The sequence below is a fragment of the Cervus canadensis genome, chromosome X (assembly GCF_019320065.1).
Source record: "Cervus canadensis isolate Bull #8, Minnesota chromosome X, ASM1932006v1, whole genome shotgun sequence".
NCBI classification, from domain to species: Eukaryota; Metazoa; Chordata; class Mammalia; order Artiodactyla; family Cervidae; genus Cervus; species Cervus canadensis.
The window spans coordinates 132342276-132353966 of record NC_057419.1 but is presented as its reverse complement, the minus strand read 5'-3'; the positions used below and the strand labels follow the sequence as shown (position 1 = coordinate 132353966).

The 11691-nt window shown below is 39.6% G+C and overlaps 1 non-coding gene across 1 annotated transcript; it reads left to right on the top strand.

The window, feature by feature from the left end:
- The first annotated feature begins 929 nt into the window (after positions 1-929).
- LOC122436101 lies at positions 930-1036 on the top strand. The gene has a single exon (XR_006267872.1). It is a non-coding gene; the product is annotated as a U6 spliceosomal RNA (small nuclear RNA).
- The last annotated feature ends 10655 nt before the right edge of the window (positions 1037-11691 follow it).

Below are 11691 nucleotides of genomic sequence, written 5' to 3'. Positions count from 1 at the left end.
TGACATCCCCAGAAAATCATCAAAGACCAGGAAGGTCACAACTTTGGGGAGGCAGTGATTTTTCTCCCTGTTTGGATGCTCTTGAGCTGGGCCCTGGACACACTGCTTTATATCTGGGGAGAAAGCACACTCAGCATTTCATTTTCAAAATGTCTTCATTTTTACCACATTTTAATATGTGGTAAAAAAAATATTTTCATCATTGTGCACGTGTGCATTGTGCATATCGATCACCTCTGATGTAATATTCAGATGCACCAAACTACAAAGTGTTTGTGAGGATGTTAAAATTGGGACCTTTCTATGTTCTTGCTAGGCATGTAGAATGGTGCAATAAAATAAAATAAAATGGTGCAGCTGTGGTGAGAAAGAGTCTAGGAGTTCTGCAAATAATTAAAAATAGGATTACTTTATGAGTGAGTAATCCCTACCTAGGTGTATAGCCTCTCCATAATTGAAGGCAGTGACTTGAATAATGTCTTACTAGCATTACTTACAAAAATCAAGAAATGGAAACAATCCAAATATCCATTGACAAATAAATGGATAAAAAATTGTTGTACATGATTACACAACATTATTATGCCTTAAAAAGGAATGAAATTATCTGACACATGCTACAATATGTGTTAATTTTGAAAGTGTTATGCTATGTGAAACAAGCCAGACTCCAAAAACACATTCTGTATGATTTTCCTTATATGATATCCTTAGAATGATGGATTTTACTTATATGATGTCCTTAGACAAAGAAAGTTGAATGATGTTTCCAAGGGACTTGGGGGAGGAGTAACTGGGAGTAACTGTTTAATGGTAACAGAGATGAAATTAGTTATGAGGAATCCAGCAGATGGAGAGTGGACAAGTTTGTACAACAATGGAAATGTAGTTTATGTACCTGAATTATAGTGTTAAGAATTGTTAAAATGGTGCTCGCTTCGGCAGCACATATACTAAAATTGGAACGATACAGAGAAGATTAGCATGGCCCCTGCGCAAGGATGACACGCAAATTCGTGAAGCGAAGAAAACAAAAAAAAAAAAAGAAAAAAAAAAAGAATTGTTAAAATGGTAAATTGTTTTATTATGTATATTTTTACCTTAATAAAAATGGAAAAGTCAAAAGAATGAAGAAAAACATGAATTAAGAAACTGGTGCCCAGTGGAGGGAAGAAATCTATCCCTCCACGAAAACAGTGAAGAAACCCATGTCCATGGGATTTCCCAGGCAAGAATACTGGAGTGGGTTGCCATTCCCTTCTCCAGCACATCTTCTCAATCCAGGGATTGAACCCGGGTCTCCCGCATTGCAGGCAGATTCTTTATCGTCTGAGCCAGCAGAGAAACCCACATAACAGAGATATGTGGCATTTAAACTTACCCTGGTACCACCCCCAAGCTTGGCAGTGACCTTGACGACAAGAACACATATTCCTGCTACAAGCACCTAGTATTGGAAAAGTAGAACAGACCTTATTCTCAAAGAATTGTGATTAATATTTTAACCTATCTGGTATTTCCCTGGAGCTTATCTCAAAAGGCTTGCCTTAGTTTTACCTAACTTGCAACTTGCCCAGGGCTTAGGTGTCTACCCAGGGAATGTTTATTGAAAATATTTAAAGGCAAGTGTTTTTAGCAGCTACTCCCTGGAGTAAAGGATAACAGTAGTGACAACAGAAAACTGAAGCACTTGTGAGGAGAGGCTGGGAAATGAGATGCCGTGGGGGAGAAGAACTTTGAAAAGCTTCTATGTATTCCTGGGAATCTAGAAGGCCACATGTATGCCCAAGGCTGTGCAGATGCTTAGGAAAGATCTGAGAAGGCTGTAAGCTCTCGCCTATGGCTCACCCTGAGGCTCTGGAAACAGGGCAGGAAGGTCAGGCAGAGCTGTAAATCGCCTGATTTCGAGTTGATGGCCCACACACACAGAGCCCCTCGGCAAAGACTAAGAGATTGTTGTAGTTCCAGGAGTTTAAGAAATTCTGTTAACTCACTAGCTGATTGCTAAGAGTAGGAAAGAAGGAATTCCTTGGCCACACTAGGCAAAGAATACATTTCTTAGAAAATTATTTCAGAAAAGTCACTAAAGAAAAAAACAACAGCTCTTATCAAACTCTTCCAAAGTATAGAGCAGTAGAGAACCCTTCCTAACTCCTTCTATGAAGCCAATATTACTTTGATATCAAAGCCAAAGAGCGCACTGAAAAGAATACAGACCAACATCCCTCATGAATATAGATGTAAAAATCATCAATAAATTACTAGCAAACTGAATCCTGCAGCATGTTAAAAGGATTAGACTTCATGACCAAGAAGAATTTATCCAAGGTATGCAAGAATGGTTTCAACATGTGAAAACTAAACACTGTAATATGCCATATTAGAGAATGTTAATATTCTCTAATTGATATTCTCATATTAAAAGAATGAAGGATAAAATCCCACCAACTCATCTAAATTGATACAGTAAAAGCATTTCACAAAAATCTAATAATTTTTCATGAGAAAAACAGAAAACTAGGACTGAAAAGGAACCTTCTCAATATGCTAAAGGACATCAATGAACAACCTTATAGCAACATCATACTCAATGGTGAAAGACTGAGAACTTGCCCCCTGAGATCAGGAAGAAGACAAGGATGTCTCTGTCCCTGTTGCTATTCAACATTGTACTGGAAGTTCTAGCCAGGGCAATTAGGCAAGAAGAAATTTCATCCAAGTTGGAAAGGAAGATGTAAACTATCTTTAGTTGTAGATGACATGATCTTATATGTGGTAACCCTAAGGAATCTACAAAACAACCATTAGCACTAATAAATTTCAGAAGATCTGCAGTGCACAAAATCAACATATAAAAATCAGTTTTATTTCTGTATACTATCAATGAACAATCTGAAAATGAACTTAAGAAAATAATTCCATCTATAATAGCATCAAAAAGAATAAAATACTTAGGAATACATTTAACCAAGGAGGTTCAAGATATACTGAAAACTAAAAACATTGCTGAAAGAAATTAAAGATGACCTAATGGAAAGACTCTTTTGTTGACTATGAGGGCTACTCCATTTCTTCTAAGGGATTCTTGCCCACAGTAGTAGATATAATGGTCATCTGAGTTAAATTCACCCATTCCAGTCCATTTTAGTTCACTGATTCCTAAAATGTTGATGTTCACTCTTGCCATCTCCTGTTTGACCACTTCCAATTTGCCTTGATTCATGGACCTAACATTCCAGGTTCCTATGCAATATTACTCTTTTCAGCATTGGACCTTGCTTCTATCACCAGTCACATCCACAACTGGGTGTTGTTTTTGCTTTGGCTCGATCTCTTCATTCTTTCTGGAGTTAGTTCTCCACTGATCTCCAGTAGCATATTGGGCACCTACCAACCTGGGGAGTTCATCTTTCAGTGTCTTATCTTTTTGCCTTTTCATACTGTTCATGGGGTTCTCAAGGCAAGAATACTGAAGTGGTTTGCCATTCCCTTCTCCAGTGGACCACATTTTGTCAGAACTCTCCACCATGACCTGTCCGCCTTGGGTGGCCCTACATGGCATGGTTTAATTTCATTGAGTTAGACAAGGCTGTGGTCCATGTGATTAGATTGGTTAGTTTTCTTTGATTGTGGTTTCAGTCTGTCTGCCCTCTGATGCCCTCTCTCAGTGCAGTAAAACCTACCATCTTACTGGGGTTTCTCTTACCTTGGATGTGGGGTATCTTCATGGCTGCTTCAGCAAAGCACAGCCACTGCTCCTTACCTTGGATGTGGGGTATCTCCTCTTGGCCTCTCGCTGCTCCAGGTATGGACCTAACGAAAGTAGAAGATATTAAGAAGAAGTGGCAAGAATACACAGAAGAACTGTACAAAAAAGATCTTCACGACCCAGATAATCATGATGGTGTGATCACTCACCTAGAGCCAGACATCCTGGAATGTGAAGTCAAGTGGGCCTTAGAAAGCATCACTATGAACAAAGCTAGTTATGAACAAAGCTAGTGGAGGTGATGGAATTCCAGTTGAGCTATTTCAAATCCTAAAAGATGATGCTGTGAAAGTGCTGCACTCAATATGCCAGCAAATTTGGAAAACTCAGCAGTGGCCACAGGACTAGAAAAGGTCAGTTTTCTTTCCAATCCCAAAGAAAGGCAATGCCAAAGAATGCTCAAACTACTGTACAATTGCACTCATCTCACATGCTAGTAAAGTAATGCTCAAAATTCTCCAAGCCAGGCTTCAGCAATATGTGAACTGTGAACTTCCAGATGTTCAAGCTGGTTTTAGAAACGGCAGAGGAACCAGAGATCAAATTGCAAACATCCACTGGATCATTGAAAAAGCAAGAGAGTTCCAGAAAAACATCTATTTCTGCTTTATTGACTATGCCAAAGCCTTTGACTGTGTGGATCACAATAAACTGTGGAAAATTCTGAAAGAGATGGGAATACCAGATCACCTGACCTGCCTCTTGAGAAATCTGTATGCAGGTCAGGAAGCAACAGTTAGAACTCGACACAAACAACAGACTGGTTCCAAATCAGGAAAGGAGTACGTCAAGGCTATATATAGTCACCCTGCTTATTAACTTCTATGCAGAGTACATCATGAGAAACGCGGGGCTGGAGGAATCACAGGCTGGAATCAAGATTGCCAGGAGAAATATCAATAACCTCAGATATGCAGATGACACCACCGTTATGGCAGAAAGTGAAGAAGAACTAAAGAACTTCTTGATGAAAGTGAAAGAGGAGAGTGAAAAAGTTGGATTAAAGCTCAACATTTAGAAAACTAAGATCATGGCATCCGGTCCCATCACTTCATGGCAAATAGATGGGGAAACAGTGGCTGACTTTATTTTTGGGGGGCTCCAAAATCACTGCAGATGGTGATTGCAGCCATGAAATTAAAAGATGCTTACTCCTTGGAAGGAAAGTTATGACCAACCTAGATAGTGTATTAAAAAGCAGAGACATTACTTTGCCAGCAAAGGTCTGTCTAGTCAAGGCTATGGTTTTTCCAGTAGTCATGTATGTATGTGAGAGTTGGACTATAAAGAAAGCTGAGTGCCGAAGAATTGATGCTTTTGAACTGTGGTGTTGGAGAAGACTCTTGAGAGTCCCTTGGACTGCAAGGAGATCCAACCAGTTCATCCTAAGGGAGATCAGTCCTGGGTGTTCATTGGAAGGACTGATGTTGAAGCTGAAACTCCAGTACTTTGGTCCCCTGATGCGAAGAGCTGACTCATTTGAAAAGACCCTGATGCTGGGGAAGATTGAGGGCAGGAGGAGAAGGGGATGACAGGGGATGAGATGGTTGGATGGCATGGCTGACTCAATGGACATGAGTTTGGGTAAACTCTGGGAGTTGGTGATGGACAGGAAGGCCTGGCATGCTGCGGTCCATGGGGTTGCAAAGAGTCAGACACGACTGAGCGACTGAACTGAACTGAATGGAAAGACACCCTGTGTTTGTGGACTTGAAGATTTAGTGTTGTTAGGATGGCAATACTACTGAAGTGATCTACAGATTGAGTGCATTCTCTATCAAAATCCCAAAGACTTTTTTTGCAAAAGTAAAAAATTTAAAACAAAAATTTCTATGGAATTACAAAGGACCCCTAATAGCCAAAAAAATCTTGATAAAGAACAATTTTGGAAGTCTTATACTTTCCCATTTCAAAACTTACTACAAAGCTACAGTAATTTTAACAAAGTGGTACTGGCATAAGTATACACATAGAGACCAAAGGAATAGATGTGGGAATCCAGAAATAAACCCATACATTATGGTCAACTGTTTTTGACAAGTGTGCCCAAGCTATTCAGTGAGGAATAGTCTTCAATAAATGGTGCTGGGACAAATTGGATACCCCTGCACAAAAGAATGAAGCTGGACCCCTACCTTAAAAACAAATGCAAAAGCTAATTCAAAATGGATCAAAAGACCTTACTGTAAGAGCTGTAAAACTTGTGTAGAAAGAAACACAAGTGTAAATCTTTGTAGCTTTGGATTAGGCAATGAGTATTTGAATATGATACTAACAGCACAAGCAACAAAAGAAAAAACAGATAAGTTAGATTTCATAAATATTAAAAGCTTTTATGCTTCAATGGATACTACCAAGAAAGTAGAAAGACAACCCATAGAATGAGAGAAAATATTTGTATTTTCATACATGTATCTGATGAGCATCCAGGATATATAAAAACTCTTAGAACTCAACAACAAAAAGGAAAACAATCTAATTAATATGTGCAAAGAAATAGACATTTTTCCAAAGAATATATGCAAACAGCCAATAATCACATGAACAGATGCTTGATATCATTAGGTTTTAGAAAAATGAAAATCAAAGCCACAATGGGATACTACTTTATACCCACTAGGATAGCTATATAAAAACAAACAACTTGAGAAAGTAACAAGCTATAGCAAGGATGTGGATAAATGAGAATGTTCATATCTTGTTGTTGGGAATAGAAAATGGTCCAGCTGCTGTTGAAAACAGTTTTGCAGTTCCTCAGTAAATTAAACATAGAATTACCAAATGAGCCAGCAATTCCACGACTAGGTATATATTTGAGAGACTTAGAAATAATATATTCACACAGAAACTTGCATTTTTGGGCAACCCAAATGTCCATCAACTTATGAATGGTTAAAAAATGTGGCATATCCATATGATGGAACATTATTCAGCCATAAAAATAATGTATGTACTGATACATGATACAATGCAAATGAACCTTAAAAACATTATGCTAAGTTAAAGTAGCCAGTCACATTATAAGAGGTCATACATTATATGATTTAATTTTCATGAAATGTCCAGAATAGGTAAATCCATACATTTATGTAGATTATAGGTTTATGTAGAATGTAGATTAATGATTGACAGGGACTTGGGGTAGAAAGGAAAGAGTTACTTATTGGGATGATGAAATATTCTGGAATTTAGATAGCGGTGATGGTTAGACAACATTGTGACTGTATTAAAGACTCTCTAATGAAAAGAATTGCCTGTTTACCTCTTTTAGTGATATTTCTATTGTATGGTTGGTATTTTATTAATTTGTGGAAACTCTTTATATTTGGTGGATATTAATCCTTTTTTTATATGCTTCAAATATTCTCTCTCAAAAGAGTCTGTTGATTGCCCATTTGTTTGTGTTATTTTTTGCTGCGCTAAAGTTGAAAATTTTTCCATGGTATGATCTATTAATATTTTTCACTGTGGCTTCTGAATTTGAAACTTAAGATATTTTCTATCTCAAGAATATTAAAATGCTTTCAACATTCTCTCGAATCTTGTTAAGCTGTTTTTTAAAGTGTATATTTTAAAAGCATATAGACTTTTTATATGTTTAGCATAAAGTGGGAGTTTAGCTTTATTTTTTTCCAAATGGTCCTACAGAATTCATTGAATAATTCATGCTTTCTTCACTGATTTGAAATGTAGCCTGTACATATTTTGATAAGAACATTGAAAATGTAGTAGTCTTTCACATTTAGCTCTTTCAGAGATTCCTCTCTACCAACTGATGGTCAGTGTAGCCTATTCTATTTGAATTATAGACATGTAAAATAATGATATTTATACCTATGCAGTTATTTTAACTATTTTCCCCACAAGGCACTTTTGTATTTCTTAAATTATTTCATTGTCTCAACAATTTTTATGGTGGGTTGTATTTGTCTGTTAGGGCTGCCAAACCAGAATACCATAGACTTGGTGGTTTAAACAACTCTCCCTTTAGGTTGCAGATGGCTGCCTTCTTCCCCTGTGCTCACACAACATTTACTTGGTATGTGCCAAGGGAGAGAGAAAGAGAGAACTCTGGTGTCTCTTCTTATGAGGACACCAATCCTATCAGATCAAGGTCCTATCTTTATGACTTTATTTAACTTCAGTTACTTCCTTAGAGGCCATTATCTCCAAGTACCACCACCCTGAAGGTTAGGGTTTCAGTACGAGAATTTGAGGGACACGAGCATTCAATCCATGATATTCCCTTCCTGGTTCCCCTCAAATTCATGTCCTTCTAACACTTAAAATCTATTCATTCCACCTCAACAACCCCCAAAGTCTTAATTCATTCCAGCATCAACTCTAAATTCCAAAGTATCATCTAAATAACATTTAAATCAGATACAGGCGAAGCTCAGGTATAAGTCACCCCGAGGCAAAATTCCTTTCCAGCTATGAACCTGTGAAACCAGACAGATTATGTGCTTCCAAAAAACAGTGGAACAGGCACAGGACAGGCATTTCCTTTCCAAGAGAAAGAAATAGGAAAGAAGCAAGGGCTGACTGGTCCCAAGTGAGTCTGAAAGCCAGCAAGGCAAACTCCATTAGACCTTGAAGTTTGAAAATAAGTCTTTTTGACTTGACGTCCTGCCATCCTGACCAAATGAGGTCCGCCGTGCTGACCCCATGGCCTAACCGGCTCTCTCAGCCCTCAAGCTCTGCTGGGTGGTGTTCCAGTCCCTGTGTCCCTGCTCCAGGATGTGGCAACTTGGTCTGTTGAAACTTCAGAGTTGGGGCCACCCTCAAAAACTGAGGAGGAATTAACTTTGTCCTCTGGGTCTGTAATGGGAGTGGTGGCGCTGATGATCTCTGAATCACCTTCAGAATCATTTTTGTGATTTGTGGAAGGATAGCATATATTCACAGCCAGATAGCTGAATGGTCCCATTCTATAGAACCCAAGAATTTCCATAGCCTTCCTTCTTTGGTAGCCTCACTCCCACTTCAGTGGGACCTGGTAGCATTTCTTTTCTTTCCTTTTTTTTTGGCCACACTATATGCCATGTGGGATCTTATAGGACCTTTGTTCCCCAGCTAGGGATCAAACTCATGCCCTCTGCATTGGAAGGTGGAGTCTTAACCACTGAACCACCAGGGAGGTCCCCAGAACTGGCAGTATTTCTGCTTGTTTGATCCCAATACGTCTTTATTGAGTGATAGTCTAGCCACACCCCACATGTTCTCAGAACACACTTTTTCATTTTTTGCAATACGTTCAGGGTGAGAGTTTTTCCAAATCTTTAAGTTCTGATTCCATTTTTCTTAACAGCTTCTTCAATTCTTCTCTCCTCTCACCTTTTACTATAAGCAGTTAGGAGGACCTAGGCTACCTCTCCAACATTTTGCTTAGAAATGTCATCAGTTAAACAGCTGATTTCATTGTTCCTAAGGTCTACCTTACATAAAACACTAGAATGCTCTTCAGCCAATTTCTTTGCCACTTTATAACAGGCATTGCCTTTCCTCTAGTTTCCAATAACCTGTTTTTCATTTTCCTTCTGAGACCTCAACACAATGAACTTTAATAATATTTCTACTAACATTCTGTTCGTGAATATTTATATAGTCTCTAAGTAGATAGAGGCTTTCTTTCCAGCTCTCCTCTTTGTTTTCTGAGCTGTCCCCAGAATTGCCTTTTACACTGACATTTTTACCATCTGTCCCTTAAAGCAAGCTAGGCCTTTTCTAGCCTGTGCCTCAAAACGCCTCCAGTCACTATCCAGCTCCAGAGCCACTTCCACATTGTAGGTAGTTGTTACAGAGGCACTATACTTCTCTGTACCAAACTCTGTATTAGTCTTCATTCTCCAGAGAAACAAGAGACGAATTTCCCTCCCTCATGTGGGTGGGCCTCACTCAGTCAGTTGTAGGCCCGAGTAGAACAAAAAGGCTGACCTTTCTGTAAGCAAGGTGTAACTCCTCCGGCCTGCACCTTCAAGCTGGGGCATCTGATTTTTTTTACTGCCCTTGGAGTCAAACTGAAACACTGGCTCTTCCTGTGTTTTAAGCCTGCTGACTTTCAGATTGGAACTACACTTTCAGGTGTCCTGGGTCTCCAGCTGACCAACTGCAGGTCCTAGGACTTCTCAGCCTCCATTAATTGTGTGAGCCAGTTCCTTATAATCAATCTCTCTCTGTTATTTGATCTCTCTCTCTCTCTTCCTCCCCTTCCTGCGTGCATGCACACACCGACAGACAAATACACACACATACATACCACACACCCTATTGGTTTCTCTCTCAAACCCTGCCTAATACAGTGGATGAAGCAAGTATTGGGTTGGCCAAAATGTTTGTTCAGGTTTTTCAGTGAGCTGTTACAGAAAAACCTGAATGAACATTTTGGCCAACCTAATATTATTAACCCCATTTTGCTTTTGAGTAAGTTGAAGCCCAAGAGTGGTTAAGTCTTACTAAATAAAGATCATTGGATAAGATACAAATTATGACTAGGTCTTTCAGATCACAGCCTCTTGTGTACCCTGCACCTCTACTGAGAATGCACATGATGAAAGCCATTGTTACCTGCCTACATTTTATACTCTATCAACTTTTCTGAAGCAATGAAAACTCCTCTGAGTTCCTGGCACTATATAGATACTGGATAGCATAAGCCCCCCTCATTTTAATATCCCTTTGAAAGTAATTTCCCTGTTTCCGGGGTCTATGACATCCTCTATGGAGAGTCAGACTCTTCCACAGGAGAGTTTAGGGCAATACTTAAAAATATTACTATGGAACTTCTCTGGTGGTATAGTGGCTAAGACTACCTGCCAATGCAGGGGACACGGGTTCAACCCCTGTCTGGGAAGATCCCATATGCCACAGGGCAACTAAGCCCATTATGCCACAATGACTGAGCCCATGAGCTGCAACTACTGAAACACAAGCACCGACAGCCTGTGCTCTGCACCAAGAGAAGCCACTGCAATGAGAAGCCCACGCATTGCAACAAAGAGTAGCCCCTGCTCACCACAACTAGTTGGAGTCTGTATGCAGCAACAAAGACCCAGCACAACAAAAAAAGAATAAATTTAAAAAACATTACTTAGTAATTTTTCTTACTAAGAACTTACTATTGAAGTATTTTCTTCCTAAAAGTATTTTCTTGTGTGTGTATGTGTGTGTGTGTGTGTGTGCGTGCACTCAGTTGCTCGGTCGAGTCTGACTCTTGGTGACTCTATGGTAGCCTGCCAGGCTCCTCTGTCCATGGAATTTTCCAGGCGAAAATACTGGAGTGGGTTGCCATTTCCTTCTCCAGGGGATCTTCCCCACCCAGGGACTGAACCCGTGTCTTTTGCGTCTCTTGCATTGGCCGATGGATTCTTTACCACTGGGCCACCTGGGAAGCCCAGGTACCTTCTTACTTGGCGCTTAGGAAAATACTTTATTCCTTTCTCCTTCCTTTCCTGTATCCATTCTACCTACTTTGGGCCAGAGGACCTCAACTACTTTTTGGGAAATTCTATTTATAGGTACTGAATAAAGTCTGGCAGGAATAGCAAAGATATCTTGTCTTCTCCTAACTCAGGAGCAGTGATGTGGACCCAAACTGGGTCTTCCACTTGGATTTGATTAGTGAATAGTGACAGAGACTAAACAAAATGGTAAGCTGATCTTGCTTGACGCCTTCTGAGGTTGCCTGGTTTCTGCCTTGCTTTGTGAAGACCTGGGTTCACCAGCCTTTTCTTAAACCTGCTTGTGCCCCTATATCCTTCAATCAAATCCCCTCTTTCCCCCCGAGTTTACCAGAGTTGGATTTTTTTATTCACAGCCAAAAAACCCCAACTTATATAGTCAAGGTGATTCATTCACTCATTCAGCAGACACTTATTAAGTATTTACTATTTGTCAAGCAGTGTGCCAGTCACGGGGGGGGC